This window comes from Vicugna pacos, chromosome 8 (assembly GCF_048564905.1).
Source record: "Vicugna pacos chromosome 8, VicPac4, whole genome shotgun sequence".
Lineage (NCBI taxonomy): Eukaryota > Metazoa > Chordata > Mammalia > Artiodactyla > Camelidae > Vicugna > Vicugna pacos.
Genome location: NC_132994.1, coordinates 46,631,597 through 46,646,088, shown reverse-complemented (window position 1 = coordinate 46,646,088; position 14,492 = coordinate 46,631,597). Strand labels below are relative to the sequence as shown.

General features: G+C 35.0%; 1 protein-coding gene across 4 annotated transcripts in view; it reads right to left on the bottom strand.

Moving 5' to 3' along the window:
- Nucleotides 1–14,492, bottom strand: part of CENPW (centromere protein W) — a 407,181-nt gene that overhangs the window by 327,329 nt on the left and 65,360 nt on the right. For all 4 annotated transcript variants that reach the window (XR_012074983.1, XR_012074982.1, XR_012074984.1 and 1 more), the window contains exon 2: nucleotides 3,730–3,820. The gene's annotated coding sequence lies outside the window, so the exon portion shown is untranslated. The remainder of the gene's footprint in view (nucleotides 1–3,729; nucleotides 3,821–14,492) is intronic.

The window sequence follows — 14,492 nt, the reverse complement described above, 5'->3', positions numbered from 1 at the left end:
AAGTTCCTGGAGAGAAAGAAAGAAAGAAAAGAAGAAAATAGAAAGAGTGGGAAGCGGGGAGGAAGGGAGGAAGGAAGGAAGGACTGAAGGAAAGAAGGAAGGTAGGAAGAGAGGGAGGAAGGGAGGGAGGGAAAGAGAAGAGCATTAACGTCAAGTAACTAGGAATCAAGGATGTTTAGTGCTTATTTTAACCCCTCAATATTCTTGCTAAGGGATCTTAGGCAAGTCACATGATAACTAAAGTCTCAGAAATAAAATGGAAAATTACATAGTTCTTCTCAAAGGACTTGGAGGTGTTTGGTTTAGTAATAAAAGTGCCAATGCCAACACAGTTCTCCATACATTAACAATATATGAAAGTCTGTTGGAATGATAAGAAAAAGGAAAATATCGCTGATGTATATACAAATACCATGAGGGAAAATAAATAATCTTTCAAAGCTTTAACAGGTAGAAAATTAGAATTAAAGATTCTGATGAATTAAAGTGCCTGCTTGAAAAATCAGATGTGGTGCTTTTACTCTGGCCGACCAATGTGAAAACAGATCGTAGCTCTGGTAATAGTCTCCTTCTAGCACTCAAAGCACCCAAGGCGGGAAATGGAGCTACAACTTAAAGGAGCTGAAGGGAAAACTAATCTCTCTAAGGCAACAGCTCCTTGCCCAGATTCAAAAAGCAGAACTTTCACTCCTAGAAGATTGCTGGTGACCAAATGAGGACCCCCAAGCTACTAGAGTATTCATCAGTCAGAAAAGGAGCAAGAATTCAGGTGTACTTAATGACCCCGTGAAACAGTAATGTTTTTTAAGCCAAGCTGGGGTTTCTGGAGGTGCAGTAAGGACAAACAAATCCAGGCTTTCAAGCTTGTTTGCTGGGCTTTACAGACGACAGAGAAACCGCTATGCCCTCATATAACAAGTGTTATTTGAGCACCAACTATTAACCAGACTACACTGGGCACCACAAAACCAGCAAGAAATAAAATGGTGTGCACACTCACATTTTTGCGGTATGGAATACGGTGATAAATATATTGTGATAAGAGTTAAAATGAGCATATAAACAAAACACCTAAAGAGCAACAATTTAGTCTTACTTGGGAAGTGAGGGTGGGGTTTTTCTACGCTGTAAGAAGCGCACAAGTGAAAACTATAAAATATAACCACTAACACAGCCCCAGCCCCTTTTATCACTTCAGGAGAAGTCGGGAGAGATATTTCTGAATAACTAGGTCCCTTGTCTCTCAACAAGGGAACTACTAGCATATTGGGTGGGACAATTCATCAATGTACTACTGAGAGCACTGCTGAGTATGTGGCATCCATGGTCCCTGCCCCCCCAATTCCAGCAGCACCCCATCACCCAGTCACTGTGGCAATCAAAAGTTCCCCTGCTCACTTTCAAACACTCAGAGAGGTAGCATCTCTCTCCATTGAGAACCACTCCCCCTTCGCTCCCCTTTTTCTATACTTGTGTTCAAACAATATGAGTATCAATGAACTAAGGTGTCAGAAAACACAAAGACAACTTCAGTTTGATAAGAGCTTTAATCTCAGCTCTACCATTTATAGCTGGGCAAGTTAGTGAGCCTCAGTTTCCTTGTCTGTAAATATAAGAGATAAAGCCCATTTTAGAGGATGATTATAGGGATACTCTTATAGGTAAAACTGCCTCACAAAGGATCTAGCTTAACGTGGAAATTCAGCGAGTTTATCCCAACAGAGTCACAAATGTAGAAAAAGGAGAAAGAATGTTCCTCAGCAAAGTAATTTGTTTAGATGTTCACTAATTCTGGAATTCCATCATAGCTACAACGCCAAAGCGACGACATTGGCTCTGCCAGGCAAAGGAAACACAATTGGAAGCTGCTCAGCCAGCCTTTTGCACACAGCATTCTGCTGCACTGCAAACCATCTGACTGGCTGTCCAGAAATACTGACCCTAACTCTTAAAAGACTAGCACTCACCAAAACCGTTTTGCACATTAAGGTCAGAAATGCTACCAGATACCATCTATTTGTTTTCAGCTCTCCAATAACAATTATTTTATGGTTTATAAAGCACAGCCACACCCAATCTCTTACTCAATTCTCACAGCACACCTGGGTATAGTTCATAGCATCAGTCTGTAGGAAATGTGTCCTCACGTTACAGATGAGGAAACTAATAAACAGTAACTGAATCAAGCATTATGATAATAACTGCAGCAGTTAACATTGCGTATTTTAATATTAATTATTGCACTTATTAAATAATGTATTAATAATGCAAATATATTAAAACTTACATTCATTAATAATAGTCACTATTAATATTTTCTATCATCAATCTCATTTAATGGTGATTTACTATGTATCAACCACTCTAAGTGACTTAAACTTTTAATTTTTATTTTTTAAAAACACTTTGTAATAAATATTATTATCCCTATTTTACCAGGAAGAAAACAAACTTAGAGAGCTTAAATAACTACCTAAAATATTACAGCTTTTAAGCAGTGGAGAGAGAACTTCAACCCACATCTGTTTAGTTTAAAAATGTTAAGCTATATTGCCTCTCCTAATATGCTTCCAAGTGATGCTCAGATACAGTGGCCAGCAGAATCTTTCATTACAGGGGCTTTCATGGAAATAAAGTACTTTCGGAAAGATATATGTAATTTAATAGATCACATAAACTTTCCCTACATTTAATTAAGGAGCTAAGCCATCTGTAACATTTTCTGCCATTTCTACACTTGGGTTGATAGGCTAGGCACTGAAGGAGGCCATGTTGCTTTGCCTGGTGAGGCCATGTCGGTCAGGACACCATGGCTTGGCTGGCCAGGCTCTGGCCATGAACCAGGCTAACTGAGAGGCCAGCAGGTCAATATCAGGAGTGACAGCAAACAAAAATATTTCTAGAGAGTAAGAACTAAATGTACAAATCACTAAGTACAATTTAACTTAACCTCTCTCAACTTTATTACACAAGGCATCATACAGTCTCATATTTATTTTGAATGCCTCTCTAATCTTCCCTTTACAGTTGCAAAGAGAAAATTCTGGGTTGTGTTTTTAACCTGCTTCATTTGTTCAGTCCTCGCACCCCTCCCACACACTCTCTGGGTGGCTCCACTTCATTTTAAATCCCCACCTGCAAAGCTTCATCCACAGCTGTGTTTGTGGGGGAGCACTAGGGACAAGAGGTGACTGTAGAGACAGAGCATTTCAGTAGCACTGTCATACTACAATAGACCACTCAATGTGATTTCTTTAATTCCGGAGGAATGGCCGTCACAGACATTAGATGGTGTATACCAACTGCTGAAATACAATGCTTTTCCTTAGAAATTTAATGTTGTCCCTAGGAATATAAAGTCTTTCAATTTGCCTAGCAAATATGCAATCTTGCAAATATAGCTTTCCAAAATTAATTCCAAAATGGTGTGCTTTCAAAGCAACAGCTGAATAGTAAGCTGCCCAAGATTCTTAAAGATTTAAAGTGATATGATATTATGAGTATATTTATTATTTTGGCACAGGTAACAATTAAAAAATTAAATGAAATTTAATAAAAGGGCTCTAATAAAAAAGAAAAAGGAGAGAAAAAATAAATGCTGCCAAATAACCCAGAAAAATAGCTCTGAAACTCTACCCTTTTTTGTTATATGCTTATTCACACTTTTCCCTCTGACCTCCTTTCTCTTGAACCTTAAATTCTCTTCTGTGTATTCTAAATTCTACCTACCCTTTTAGGCTCAATTCGGTCCTCACCTCTTCAGGGAGGTCTTCTTTTCACCATCTGCTGGCCCACATAAATCTTTCCTTCACCTGAGTGCCTGCAATTGAAAATATGGTTATTACATACAATTTAACACTTACTTAAATATCCTCTAGGTGACTAGCATCTGATAATTTTAACCCTCAAACAAAACATAAGCATCTTGAAGTTATGGCTGATAGTTATTATTAACATAAACAATCACAACAAAACCAGCAGTTACTATTTATGGAGAACTTATTAGGTACCAGGCACATATAAAACATCACTGAGTCATCACAACAATCCTGTAAGGTAAATACTATTATATCCTCATTAAATACACGAGGAAACCAAATTATAGGTAGAAGATCATTTAGTTAGAAGAAGACAGAGCTGGAATTTAAAGTTACTGCCTAATCCTGCCACTCCTTAGCCCTAGAGAGCAAGTAGGCCAGTGTGTTACAGAAAATATTATCTCGTGATGAGGTTACTAAGTGTCTTTACTAAAGCCAGACAACTTCTACTGGAAAAGGTGGAAAATTCCCAAAATGCTGGATTATGGATGAGGTTGAATTCGTAAGAACAATAAGCAACAGTTATAATTTCTTCTTTATTTTGGAAAAATTCCAAAAGCCCAAATTTCCCCAGAAGGTCACTTAACAGATGCATACTCACCATTATGTGTATCTAAACTTACTCAATGGCACATAAGAAAGCAACCACTTGTCCTTCGGGTGAAGGTTAGATTCCCCAGAAGATAAAAAACTGAAGGAAAGAATGACAATGTCTTATAAAGCATAGTTAGAAGAGGTCTCAAAATTTTTTTTTCAGAAGGACCACACTTAGCTACAAAGAGGAAATAGAGAGCTAGAAATACCCAACTATACAAAACACAAAATGGAAACCCAGAGAGAATAATAAACAGACGCAGAAGGCCAAGTGACAAGACCCTAACCTGACCTGAAATGGACTAAGGGTGCTACTGGCCATGAAAGCCTTTACTGACCCACCCCCAACCTTCCCCCTACATTCCTGGGTAGCCCCTTCTTCTGGGAACAAAATGCCTGGCAGCAACAGAAGCAGTGCAGCCAGGTCTGTGACAAAGACAAATTGCCTTTTCTCCACTGGGTGCCTGGTGCTGAATGGAATGTTGGCTGTAAATATTCTGAAGCCCCTTCTCCCTTTTCCTCTCTTAAAGCTTCTCCCCAACCTGCTAGCCCAGCATTCTCTCTTTTCCAAGGTGGCCCCTGCATCTTATCTTCTACCTCTATCCTGCACTTTCTTTCTTTTGCTACTTCCCTTCTCTGTCCTGTGGGGTTAGGGGAGGAGAGGGACAGACTAAGGAGATTTGAATCCCAGGACTCAGGGATTTAATTTCCAAAATGCTAATTCACACTTAGTGTTAAGTGCAGTGCTTGGGTCCTGTTCTGTTGATTCATACCAGAAGGTAATTTCTTTCTACCTTTTTAAGCCTGTTTCTTCTCATTTCTCCTTTCCGGAAGGACTTTAGTAGTGGTATTTATTTGATCTTTTCTTACTGTTTTCAAATTGGTTCTGTTTTCCTCCTACAGCCATTCTAAAACCAGGACCATAAAAATACAATACTTTTGCTAACAGTCTTTAAACATTATGATGGAGATCCATATTTTTTGACATGTAAAGATGATCACTTTAAAGTGAATAATTATTTTAAGGCATAAGCGCATAAAAAACAGTCATCAAAGAATATAATTATATAGAAAAACTAAAAGATCTGCTTTAAAGTGTTGAAAGTCTTGGTTGGTGGGAATTTGGCTGATTTTTTTTTCATTTTCCACATTTTCTTGACAAATAATTCTTAAGAAATATACATGCAAGCCTGATTGACCAAAAACAAGCAGAAAGGATGAAAAACAATGTAAACCTTTACTACCTTCGTGACAAGGAAAACTTTTTGAGAATTGGATGGGCAAGCAGGAAGCAAAGAAGAAGAATGCAGACACTTGTCTGACAGAAACAGCGACTGGAGAAAGCACGCAGATAAAAACTAGGGATGTTGTCATTGTCTGGAAAGCTTTGGGGAGAAGCAAATTACTATTTATTATTGCGAAGAGCTTTTTGGTCATAACAGCCTCTCCAGCCATACAAACTACTTCCTTGTAGCCTCATTAATCTGGGTTCTAAATAACTCACATAATCCAAAAAGGGGGAAAGGAAAAGTCGGGGCTGTAACCAGGACAGGGCTGAGATTTCTCTCCGCAAGGAGCACTGAGGTTCTCAGTGAGAAATGAATTGACTAAGAACTTCCAATTTGGATGTTAGCCCCGTGCGAGTGATAATAACCCCATCAAATTCTCAAGAGGAAACAGCTATAGAAATAAAAGGAAAACACCACAACAATGTTCAGAGCTGAAGAACACAAAAACACTGGGCTGAGCCTTACAAAATGGAACAATGGTCCAAGTAAACCCTAAACAGCGGGAGCGCCAGACCGTGAAATGGAGATACAATGCGTGCTGGAGTGGGACTGAAGACTCAAAAGCAGCTATTAATTCAAGCAAGATCAAAACAGAAATCAATCTATTCATGGGGCTTCCAAAAGATCATTAAAAACTAATTACTTTCTGTCTACCTCAATCCCTTTGTTGCTTGGCTGGTAAATTGTTCTTCTTCAGTCTCCGTCTAGATATGTGGAGGCTAGGCTGTGGAATAAAACAGGGTGTTCCGACTCAGATCACAGGGAGTCCAAGTGGCCCCATCCAAGTGCCCAGACACTAATTCGAGGTATTTCTAAGCATTATCACGGACTCTCCACTTACCAGGACAAAGCTTATATATGCAATCAAGTGATCTCTAATCACATAAAGTGATGTCATAGTTATTCCAACTGGAGTTGTTCCAATTAAAAAAAAAAGGATTGTGAAGAATATACTGAAATTTGTTAAACTTTTATACATAATTTTGAAAAAGAAAACAAACCTTTTTCTTCTAGGGCTATGGTCAGTGACTTAGCATGTTGGTAAATCAGTTCTATCGTTCAAAGAGAGGCTGCATGACAATAACAGAGACAATTCTTATTTCTTCTCCAAATCTGATGCAATTATCAAAAAATAAAACAAAAAGAAAAGAAAATCTTCTGCCACTCAAGCAAATTTATTCTGTCAAGTGACACTATCCAGACAAGTAATAGCTCAAAAATTTTTTTTTAACTTCTAACAATACTCATTTTAATTTGACTTCGGTAAATAATTTCATCTTCCTTTCAACCTAAAAATTTCCACTTATTTTTCTTCAAAATAAAACTCCTGATGTTTTTCTTGCCTGTGTGTGTGTGTGTGTGTGTGTGTGTGTGTGTGTGTCTTTTTTTTTTTTTCTGGGAGAAGATTCAACTAGCACTTAGTTGTTTCTCAGGAAGCTAAGGGGATTTCAATGACCCACAATTATATTTGTAAAAAAATAAATGCCAATAGTCAGGAAAACATTATTTTTTAGAATCCTGTTTGCACATGGACTTAGAAAATGACCAAGGATAAATTTGATATAATGTGATCTTGGCTATTAAGAAGTCCTCTTTCCTGAATGTGTATCTATTGTGTTTTTGTGGTAAAATACAATATATACAACATCAGTGTCTGAATTTTTACTTTTAAAGAGAATAGCTTATATTTCCTTAGTACTCCATAATTTTCAAAGTTTATTATATATTATTTTTTCATTTGATAGCAAGACAATTTCTCTAAGGCAGATCTTTCATATGGGAGCTTACTTCTTCCCACTGTACAGTTAAGAAAACAGGATCAGAACATTTATAGAAACTACCAAAGTCATATCATTTGTGAGAAATAGAGCCTGGAACAGAATAGTCTCCTGTTAATGCAAGTATTCAGGAAAAAAGGAATTAATAGATATTGAGAGTCTTCTATGTGTCCAACAACTTGTTGGTGCTTTACATTTCATTTTTGCTTTACAACAGCTCTGTGAGATAGGTAATTACTATTTCTACGGATGTGTTTACCAAAATTCAGAAATTGTGAGTGCCTTCGTCAAAGGTACCCAGCTGAAAATATGGCAGAGTTAGAATTCCAATTTGGGTTTCTGATATATAATCCATGTTCTTTCCATTATTTTTGATGCCAATTCCACCTACAAATTGGAAGTTACAGCCTTTGTTACACAAAATTTAAATTTAATTGCTTAGAAAACGCCACTCACTTTAAAATAAAATCAATAATATTGATGTTCAGAAATCATAATTTAATACAAGTATAATCAAAACTGAATGTCAACAGAGCAACTGCAATACACTGTGTTTCTGCCCTCTCTTTATAAGGATATGTATCAAGGATTTGGCACGGTTGAGCTGAAAAATACGCTCCTTACTCTATAAAGCAATGCAAGCATGATTTTCTTAACAACCATCCAGCCTCTCCTTTCTCCAATATACTATCTCTTCCCACTGAAAATCACCTATCTATTTTTTTTCCAGGGGTAGAGAGTTAGATGAGCTATAGAAATTTCCACATCACAAAAGTTCAGAGATCCCAACCAATAAAATTTAGATTTATTACTAAGTGATACAGTTTAACTTTCTTGAGGAGAATAATGCAAGGAAATATAAAAAACTTTTAATCTCATAATCTTGTATCTTTGATCCGAAATTTTGAGTCAGAAGACAAATGGTTCTGCTAGGAGAATTGGAGGCTCTTTCCCTGGTAGTGTTTAACAGAGAAAGGAATACTCAAATTCACAAGGAAATAGAGATAGAAAGAGTCTTAGAATAAGGAAGTTTAAGGCAATGCTATGAGAAAGAAAAAGTTATTTAATTAACTAGACTGGATTTCACTTAGGCTCAGACACTTACCTTGTTAAGAAGCTCAAAAATAAAGGGCAGAACGAAGCAAACATTGCTAAAGAGAGAATGTTGAACTGATACTGAATATAATCTCCTTTTCCAAAAGAATTTTAGTTCACTATGTGTCCCGAACCTAACAGAACACGTAGTTTAGCTTCTTGACCTCGTCTCCTGACCTTATTTGTCTTCTAACATCACCTTTACTGTCCTTCCAGGCTTAGAGTGGAGAAATCTCTCTCCATGCCAAATATATTTTAACTTTTGCAGCAGCAGAAAAACCTACAGATTTATACCTGATCAATTATCTTCAGACCTGCTATTTTCAATCACTAGTAAGTCAACAAAATCATCCTCACTGATCTAAAGTGTGTGAAAATACAAATACTTTTGACTATTTAACTTACTTGCTTATTGCATTCGTTAGAACTACATTTAACTAGGTATAGTCACTTTTTGTTTGTTTTGCTTTTAATTATGCTGACCAATCTACTCATTTGATAACTCAAATTGGACAAAGTAGTTAACTTTACCATGTTAATTAAGATGATGAAACAACAATCCAAAGCCCCAGATTCAATTCTAATTCCATATACATAGAGGAAAACTCTTTGGCAAATACACAGCTTACATTAAGTAATTTTCTCTAAAGCAAAGGGGATATATTAATAAAAGCCTATCCCTATAACTTAACATACACAAAGTCTGGATGGAGGCTAGTAGAGTCATTATATGCTTTAATGTAGCTACCTCTATGAGATAGCAAAGCATTGTTTTCAATTTTATTGGTGAGGTAATACACAGTTTAAGAAAATTAGAAGCATTCTGAAATGCTCTGGTTCTTGAATCTGGACTTAGGGGTGGTGCTATTTAAATGCATTGCCATCTGGTTTTGAAAAAGCAAAATTTCTTTCAGTTATTTGATGACAAAATAACTTACTTCATTGGAAAAAGCACAAAAATTGGAGTATTGGTTATTTAGTTGGTGCAAAAGTTAAAATTAACTCAGCAAGAAGAGCAAGTTTTCCACTTCTAGCCTGTGATGTGGGAAAGAAAAAAAGCACCTTTCATTTTCAGGTGGCAAATTTAGTATACTTAGCTGAAGTGGGCATTTTCCAGAAAAGACATATGGATCACCAAAATTGACTCAAAGAGAAGTGTAAAAAATTATACAAATCAATAACCACTGAAGAAATTAAACTAATGGTCAAAATTCTTTACTTCTAAAGGCACCCTACCCAAGTTTTTACTTGGAATTTTATCACACTCTTAAGAAACAGATTTTTTTTTGTTATATAAACTTTTCAGAAGAAAGAAAATGACAAGTCGTCTGATTCATTTTACTGAGCAAATATAGCACTGATACCAAAACAAGACAAAGCACAAGAAAAGAAATTAAGACACTCAATAACATTTATAAATGAAGATATATATATAGAAATATATATACGTATGTGTGTATATATATATATACATACACACACACCTTGAATAAAATATTAATAAGTAACATTCAGAAATAACTAACTAAATATCAGGACAAATTGGGTTTATCTCAGAAATGCAAGGATGTTTCAATACTAGAAAATCCATCAATTCTCTGTATTAGAAGACAAAGACAAAAGGTAATAATGTATAGGCACTGGATAAAATTTAACACTTGATTTTTTAATCTCAGCAAGCTAGGGATAGAAAGAAAAGTTTTTAACTTCATAAAGTGTTACTAGTGGGAATATATAATAATTATTATACTTAATGAACCAAGTATTAGAAACAATATACTAAAGTAAGGAATAATATAAGAAACTATCATTATCTATCCAGTGCTTATTCATTATCCTTATCAATCCAAGACCAAAAAAAATGAGATATTAAGAACAGGAAAAAAGAAGATAAAATTATCATTATTTGCATTGTATATGATCATTTCTGAGAAAAATCTCAGAAATAAAGTTCATTAGAAAGTTTATCCAGGTGGCCAAATAGAAGTTGCAGAATAACACATTAATTAAAATACAATTTAAAGCCACATACATTTTTAACTACAGACACTTTTTAAAGCTCTGTGGATAGTCCATAGCCATAAATATATCTCACATAAATAAAAATAAAATGGTCTGGAAAGATACACATCAAATTAAATGGTGCCATTGCTTCTCAAAGAGGAATTTGTATTAATGGTGAGGACCAAGAGAGATTGTAGCCTTTCTATAATATTTTTTCTTTTATAGCCTAAATATATCTATTAGTTGTAGTATGAAAATAATGAATGGAATTGAAAATATACAAGAAATAGCTTCAACTATTTCTATATTTATTTGAATAACTTTATACTATTTCTTAAAGTCTGAATTATTATTTAACTCTGGTATAGCATCAGGAAAATAAAGAAGCACATCAACTTTAAGCTCATAAAAGTTAATTTTGCTGCTAAGTACATTTTATTGTTTTGAGTAAATACTTATAAGAATGAATTTATTGATGTTTTTAAATTTCAATAAGTGAAATTTAAGAATATTAAGGCCAAAGACTGAAAAGGTTTATGTATGTATACATATATGTGTCTAAATATGTAATTTTCACCACAACTTCACTAGCATTACAAACAAAAATAATAAACTGGCCATAAATTCAGGTCAATGAAAAAGATTCACTGTAAAAAAAAATCAAAAGTTAGTATTCAAGACTACAACAACTAAATTTTTTAATGCTATTTTTTAGAAAAGACTACTGTATCACTGAATTTCTCTCTATCTCTCAGAGCTATTAAACATCTGGTAACCAGATTCCTTTATGTACTTGTCATAGACCTTGAAAAGTTCATAATGATGGACATCTGTTCCCAAATCAAATATCTGCCTTAAAACTAACAATAAACTCTTCCAGTATGCCATATAGATTGATAACTCGCTTATATATAGGTACTACAACACCTTATTGTCAAGGATACTCTCAGTGTGTGCTTCAGTGATAAATATTTTCTTTGCAAAATTGAAAGGAAAGAACATACTTTCATTCTAAAATGGAAAATATAAAAAGTATATGCTATCATCATGATTAAAAAGTCTACAAATGATAAATACTGGAGAGAGTATGGAGAAAAGGGAACCCTCCTACACCATTGGTGGGAATGTAGTTGGTGCGGTCATTATGGAAAATAGAATGGAGCTTCCCTAAAGAACTAAAAATAGACTTATCATATGATACAGCAATGCCACTCCTGGGCATATATCTGGAGGAAACCCTAATTTGAAAAGACACATGCACCTCAATGTTCAAAGCAGCACTGTTTACAATAGCCAAGACATAAAAGCAACCTAAATGTCCATCAACAGATGATTGGATAAAGAAATTCTGGTATATATTTATATACAATGGAATATTACTCAACCATAAAAAGGAATAAAATAACGCCGCTTGCAGCAACATGGATAGAACTGAAGATTGTCACACTAAGTGAAATAAGCCAGAAAGAGAAAGACAAACACCATATGATATCACGAATATGTGGAACATTTTAAAAATGACACAAATGAACTTATTTATGAAACAGAAATAGACTCACAGACATAGAAAACAAACTTATGTTTACCAGGGGTAAAAGTAGGGGTGGAGGGATAAAGTAGGAGTTCAGGATTTGCAGATAGTAACTACTATACATAAAATGGATAAACAACAAAGGTCCTACTAGATAGCACAGGGAACTATATTCAATACCTTATAATAGCCTATAATGAAAAAAGATTATGAAAAGCAATATATATATAAAGAGACATATATATAACTGAATAACTATGCTGTACACCAGAAATTAACACAACATTGTAAACTGACTATACTTCAACAACAACAACAAAAAACTGCCCTATCAAACTCACTATACTAATATTGCATAACATACTTGATTTCCTATAGTAAAAACCAATCTTTTAAGAAATATAATTTACTCTCTGGTGTTCAGACTAGTTAAGATCTTGGAGATTTTTATTTATAGTAACTGATACTTAGCTAATCATAACACACATTTTTATATTTTACTTTGATATAAAATCTTATTTTTACTCACTTCTCAATTGAAATAGATTTTTACTCATATGTCCACTCCAACATGAGAAGGAAAGGAGAGTATTGACAATTCAACTCAGTCCAGAAGTCTTGATCAAAGAATTCTGAGGCATGTGGATGAACATGAGTTGTAGAACTTTTTTTTTGTTGAGAGTCATTCCTTTTTATTGGATACTGAGGCTCAATGGACAAAATTTGTTTCAAAGTTGCTCAATTCGCCTGTGTATGCCCAATATAAGGTATGTACTGACTTTTTTGAAATCTCTTCAGGAATATCTTCAGGACTTGAACTTCCTGGGAAATACTAGACAGATGGGCAATCCTACTGTATGTTTAATAAGTGTTCTAGAGTCATCTCTCTACCTAGTAGGAAAAATCTAAGGATTCGGAAGTTGCATAGGATATAGACAACAGTTGCTCCCCATCTCCCTGAAACATAGCAGAAGGAACACTGAGAGAAAGAGCAGGCAGAACTCTACGGAAATGCTGGTGGGGAAAGAAAAGGCAGCCTAAAGGTCCAAGTTTATAGCTCAACATCAACTTCAAAAGAAGTTTAAAGCTTACTCTTTGTAATTCTCCTTATTTTTTTAACTTGCTTTTATTCTTTACACTAAAGAAGATATTTTGGGCAATATGTATTCAGACATTTAACTGTGAATTAAAGATTTAGTAGATGACCAAATTTAGCAGTGTGGCCAAAGTATATTGGTACTTAGAAAAAGTAACTTAAAAACTGCAAGAGAATAACTACTTTTCTAAGTGAAGTTTAGTGGCTCTCAAAAATGTGGTACATTCTCAATTTTCATTCGAACTTAATTATTTTGTGGGTTCCATTTCTGTTTCCAGCAAAACACAACTTCCTAGAACTGCAGAAGAAAAGACTTATACAATGAGTTTCATGGAGCTCAAATAGCTCTTAAAAACAATATCTTGATGAGTTAAGTGTAAATGAGCCAAAACATAAGGATTAAATGTCCCTTTAAATACACATGGCTTTAAAAATTAAGGGAAAAAAGATTTTGGCAAAATGTGTTTCAGATTTGGTTGAAAGAAAACATTTGAAAGAAATAGTTTGAGGGACTGGACTAACCCGAAACATACCTGAGCTCTTCTAACCTCCTATAGTACGACCAACTCTAAAACATATGGATTTTATACTATAATTCTTCTACCACACCCACCCTGAGTTCTGAGTTCTTAGTTTTTCTTCCTATGTTGGAAATCATTAAAAACAGTCATGGTGTCATTACGGTGTTGAAAAGACTGTAACCTACTACTGTGATCAGTTTCAGTTAAATAAAGTGAATGGCTTATTGGTCATCACTTTACAAAAATAACAATAGTTTTTGTTTCAAACTCATAATGTATATTACTCATTAACCTTATAAGACAGTAAGACTACATCATAGACACACATTGAGATAGATAAAAGACCTGGCCAGAATATAAAATGGCAGGGTATCCATGCTGTGACTCCTTACTTAGCTAAAGTCAAGTAACAGAGAAAAGGCCAAAGGGAGAAACACCAAAGCACAACTTGAATCATGACAGGTAATTTTGATCTGCTTGGAATAGTTTGAAATGTACTTACTTGATGCAGGTGACTAAAAACGAAAGCAATTGGCCAATCCAGAAGTGAGTCCACTGAGTGACAGGTACTAGAACCCATGACACTTGCGTCTTGTGTTTGTCTTCCAAATTGCCACCTCCCACACACACAGATGATAATGCTATCACTAAACTCTACAGCCAATGAGATTTACTTCCAACATGTGATTGGGGCTAAAACCACTAAAAATTGTAGGTATCAAATGGATAAACCATTAGACTTATGAATTTGTCAAGTTATCTGTGT